This window comes from Lepisosteus platostomus, chromosome 8 (assembly GCF_059453375.1).
Source record: "Lepisosteus platostomus isolate fLepPlt1 chromosome 8, fLepPlt1.hap1, whole genome shotgun sequence".
NCBI lineage: Eukaryota > Metazoa > Chordata > Actinopteri > Semionotiformes > Lepisosteidae > Lepisosteus > Lepisosteus platostomus.
The window spans coordinates 10,745,619-10,751,146 of record NC_142618.1 but is presented as its reverse complement, the minus strand read 5'-3'; the positions used below and the strand labels follow the sequence as shown (position 1 = coordinate 10,751,146).

The following is a 5,528-nucleotide window of genomic DNA, read 5'->3' as shown; positions in this document are numbered from 1 at the left end:
GCACAGGGTTCCTAAAAACTCGCTGTAACACTTGAAGGTCCTCGATGTTCTTCAGACACTCACTGTGAATCAGATTCCTTGGTGCTGGGCATACATGTTTGGAGTTTGTTTATGGAGATTTTTGATATTTTGATTGTGTAAGTATTATCTTCTTGTAAGCGCCAGTAAATGGTTTTTAACTGTCAGAAGATCCATTTTTATCAAAGCACTATAACAGTCGAACCCAGTAACTACTGCCCAGATTTGATTAACAGCAGAAGTACTGTAGGTAATTTGTTAAAAGCTTAAAATTCCAGCTAATTTTTTTAGGTGGATGGAAGAAATAAAATTAGGAAAAGGAAACTAAGAAATTAAAACAGAAAAAACATTATTTTCCTCCAACCAAAAGACAATAAATATTTGTGGAAAGAAAAATGTTATAAGAGTAGACATTTCCATGTTTTATTCCAAAGCCTGGAATCTCTTTTAACTTTTGCATTTAATTCTCCAAGTAGAATCAGTCTTTGAGATTCTTCAAAGAAGTGGATCATGTTTAGCATAGACAACTTCTTTGTTTCATAGTCTAAATCTAGAGTAAGGGCGTAAGTAAGTGGAAAACACATATGTACACTGGTTCCTTGTTAATTTGAGTTGAAGAATCATAACAGGGCGGAGCGGTGGCTCTGTGGTGAAGGATCTGCATCTGTGACTGGAAGGTTGCTGGTTCAAATCCCACAGCTGACCGAGGAATCCTACTCTGTTGGGCCCTTAACCCCAACTGCTCCAGGGGTTCAATGGCTGACCCTGTGCTCTGACCCCAAGCTTCTCTCCCTGTCTGTGTCTCATGGAGAGCAAGCTGGGGTATGTGAAAAGATGAATTCCTAATGCAAGAAATTGTATAAGGCTAATAAAGCAACATTATCATTAGCATTAAAGTGCTCATTCCAACAGGTACATCATGAGTGGACAAATACCTGATGATCAAACTTTAATGTTCAATAGATAAATGTGAGATAATGTGTAAAGGAATCAATAACATTTCAAACAACAGATGGGTGATGTCAGACTGGAAGAGTATATACTGTAAGACAAATCTAGAGTTTTATGTAGATTCCAAATAAATATTGTGACAATAAATAAAGCAATTAAAAGACAAACAAAATGCTTGAATATATTGTTTAACGCATAGAATTTAAAGTCAAGCTGAAAGTCATCTTAAAATTATGTAATACATATTATACATAGGTATCATATTAAGTTTTTGGCCATATGCTGCAAGAAAGATGATTTAGAGGCAGTATACTGAATAGGAGAGCAACTAGATTTATTTGTTTCCTAAAGGAAAAGTAATACTTGGGAAGACAAACTAAATAGATTATGTTTAGCTTGGAACCAATAAAATAACTTGATTCAGGTATTCAAATCCCCAGAAAGCATTGATGAAGTCTGGGAACGCCTTCCAAATTAACAGCAGCACAGAAAGAAGTCAAAATTAGGTTGGGATATGCATTTCGAAGGGTGTCTGGAACAAATTTGTATCATAAGAAATGTAGATGAAGATGATTCTATGGGATCCTTTGAAAAAGAGATATCTTAAATTTTCAGAACATTAAGGCAAGCAAGTGGCAAAAGTAGACGAATTTGTATCTATTTTGTACCCTTCTCTTTTGTATCTATTCCTATGTGCTTTAAAAATCATGAGAAATGTCTGAATGTGAACAAAGTTTCTAGGACTTCTCTCTTGTGCAGTGCAGCCTTTTAAAAAAAAATATTTATGACTTTTGTTTTTCCGAACAGGGGAGGGAGGTTAATTCCGGCAGGGTAATAATTATAAAATCGATTGATGTTCCAGGGCAGCATGGGAGTGCAGTGGTGAGCACTGCTGCCTTGCAGTGCTGGGTCCCTGGGTCCAATCCCAGACCTGGGGTGCTGTCTGTGTGGAGTTTGTATGTTCTCCCCATGTTTGTGTGGGTTTCCTCCCACAATCCAAAAACATACTGGTATGTTGATTAGCTTTTGAGAAAATTTGCCCTAGGTGTGAGTGTGTGTGGCTAGGTATGATGGACTGGCATCCTGCTTTGTGCCTGGGCTAGCTGGGATAGGCTCTGACTCCTGCAAGCCTGAATTGGATGAGCCTGTAAGAAAATGGATGGATGGATTGATATTAATTATGTCTTGAAACACATTTTGGAAATTAAACGAATTTAGCATCGTTTCCTAAATACTGTACATTTCCATCTGATTAGGAGCAGCCATAATACAGTATATACTTGTCTTTAAAGACATTCATAATTTACACATAAACATCTTTTAAATCATAGATCATTGTATTAACTATAAATGATGCCCAGCTTGATAATAACAGCTACAGTAGATTACAGTATTATTTGCTTTGTTTTGATGAAACTATACTGCTAGCAGCTTTTTTTTATCTCCTTATCTTTAAAATTATTCAAACAGATAAATGAACTATTAAAGACATTACATTATTGTTTAATGTCTGCACCAAAACATTTTATCAGATATATGATTCTGAAAATGTCATAGTTTTTCAAGAATGTGATGAGTGACCCACATGTAATGTGTGATAGGCTTAGATTTAAATTAATTGTCTCATTTGTTTTTAGGCAGGAATAATTAATGGCAGCAAATGGAAGCTTCAGGCTTCCTCATCACTAATCACAAAATCAGGTCTGTTCGCTGATCTAAACATACCAAAGGAAATGTTTCAGTTTTCTTACACCCTTATTCAACCTACAGTACTTAGTCATGTTTTGGACAAAGTATGTTACCCTGACATGCAAATCCAATGTACCAATGACAATTTGATACGACAAAAAAAAAATCAATAAAAATGATTTGCTAGTCCAGATTCTGTGTGTATTTTATGTTGTTGCTTTTAAAATACTTTTAAATGTTGTTTTAAGCTATCATTTGGAATGTGCAATGACTTCTGTAGGAGTTCAAAGAACACCACTGGTAAATTCACCTGCCAAGGTCCTGTAGTGCTAACCTTTCTGAGAAACCTGCTACGACTGTACTTTAGCACAGGACTGACAAACCCTCCACAATATTGCTGTAGTCCTCTTCAAGTATTGATTTATTACATGAGCCAACAGAGTGGATCAGGTTTGTTTCCAAAACGGTCAGACATTAGAGATAAGATTTCTGCTAAATCATCACTAACTGATCAAACCAGTCACAGCTTCCCTCTCTCTTTCCTTTCACACCATGCTTCATTCCTGATATGCTCCTGTAGACTCTTCATAAATAACTTGTATAGAATCCTAACTTTTTCTTCACTCTGCTCCTGGGTTAAGAGTGTATTCTCTCTAGAGAGGATTACTGCATCTCTCTCTTGCCTGTTTCTGCTCTGATTTAAGATCTTTGTTCTTCTCTACCACTTTTCTTCTGTCATCTCTTCATCCTTTCTTAGTTTACTCTTCTGAGTGTAGTTTGACACTTTTTCATCTCTTCACTGCCATGCCTGTCTTTGCCACTCACTCTACCCCCTCATCTAATGGTGGAACACTTACAGTATCTTTGACCACTATTCATTCATATTCATATTGTGTGTGTGAATTATAAGAACTTAAGAAATGGTACAAAAAAAGAGGAAGTCATCCTGACCATCTGGCTCATAGTTAAGTTGAGAAGTAGCTAAGCAATCTGAGGATCTTATCGAGCTGTTTCTCGAAAGAAGCCGGGGTATCACAAAATTGCTGGGTAACTTGTACATGTCTTTCACAGCTTACCTATTATTGAGAATTATGTGTCTTGTTTTGCAATTGTTTTATTCTACTTGCTGTAGATTGTATGTTTGTAGTCCTGTATTTAAATACATTTTAATTTGTTTTGCATCATTTGTTCTTTTAGGCTTCAAATATCGGGGGGCCGTGCAGCACATCTTAACCAGTCTGATCCTTCAAACTTCTGGTTAACAATTCCATTTCAGTATTTTGATCAAATTGTAATTAACTCAACGGGATGATGAATAAAATAGGAATGGGTATTTAATGATTTAGTATTTTCATTAACTCTCCACCCTGAGGAAATGACAACCATAAATAGGCCACAATGACTGGCCATGAAGTCAAGGCTGCCAAAACCCCCTAAATTGATAAGAAAGACCCCCAAGACACTGATTCAGATTTTGTCAATGTAACAGCTTTGTGGTTATGAATTGGGTCAGATCCATATGGTTTATGAGAAATACTGATCTGAGACTATGATGATTTCTAAGAAAATAGCTTGACAGTGGGCCTGAGCCAGAGTCTGTTGTGTCTGAGGGGGAGACGCCAACAGAGGGGGGATAAGCAACTATAGCACAGACACCATGAATGATAAGGGCTATGAATGAGAAGCCCTGACCCAGCTGAGACTGACGCCATGCACTTGTGCCTTCAGCACAGAGTGAGCATCAACAACCAGGAGGGCTCCAATGTGGACAGCAACCCGTGAAAGGGGGAGAGATGAAACAACAAAGATAGATTGAAGCTGTAGGTGCAGTGGGTTGGACAATTGATCAGAAACGGAAAGGGCATGGGGGAGAAAGTGGAGTATGCAGGCATGACATAGAGATCTGCGTTTTCCTTTTTCCATTTGTGGATAAAACGTTGTAGTCACCTAACCACAATTTTGCTTAAAATGAACAAAAACACATTCAAACCTTGTATGGTATTTCCAGTTTTTCAACAGAATCGACACCTCACACAAGTTTTAGTTTGGTGAAATGTTGTGTTTCCTTTCTTTTCAGCATGGAACAAACCCCGTTACCTGTTCCTTTGCAGTCTACGCATGCTGACGCAGCTACCTACTAAAACTCACACAAGCTATATTTCTTTTTTTTCTTTGTCCTGAAATAAAATTCATTGTCCTGAATCTGAGGTAAAACAACTGAATTGACTGGTACATTTCATGTGCAGGTTGGTTTGTCTACTTTGACCTTCAATTAATTGCTGCAATATTTTTAGAAAGATAACATATAATATAGATACCTGTTTGCCAATTGTTGCTGATTTGCGTAGTCTGTGCTGTTTATCTGCCAATTGCTGTTACGTATTCAAGGTTAATTATCTTTTATATGTCCAAGATAAATTTACATTTTCAAGGACTAAACTCCTGTCTGTGTTTCCCTTTAATTCTCGTTTAAGATTAAAGTTCAAAAGGCATAGATGTGTGCTTACACCAAATTGGACAAAGGTCCGATGTCAAATAACAGACCTTGGATTACATCCTCTGAGTGGCTGCATATTTAGATAAAAATACTAAAAAATAAAATTAATAGAATTATTGTTTTTTTTTACATTTTAACAAGTACAATGCAATATATAAAAATGAAACAGTTAAGCATGAAAAGTTTTGCAAAAATCTTTTGACATCCATTTCTTCTGTTTGTGTTCTATTTGCAAATAACAACCTTGTTTATTATTGATAATTCTAAGTGATATCTGACAAGTCAAAAAATATGTCACAATGTACTTATGTAATTATTTTGACAAGGGTTTTGGATTGAGATACTAATAGAATTTTAAAATCAGAATATTGAT

At 36.3% G+C, this 5,528-nt stretch overlaps 1 long non-coding RNA gene across 1 annotated transcript; it reads left to right on the top strand.

Annotated features, from left to right (window-relative positions):
* The first annotated feature begins 3,648 nt into the window (after positions 1–3,648).
* On the top strand, positions 3,649–5,097 carry LOC148655648 (uncharacterized). Its single transcript, XR_015941077.1, has 2 exons — positions 3,649–3,949; positions 4,736–5,097. It is a non-coding gene; the product is annotated as an uncharacterized LOC148655648 (long non-coding RNA).
* Positions 5,098–5,528: the final 431 nt, after the last annotated feature.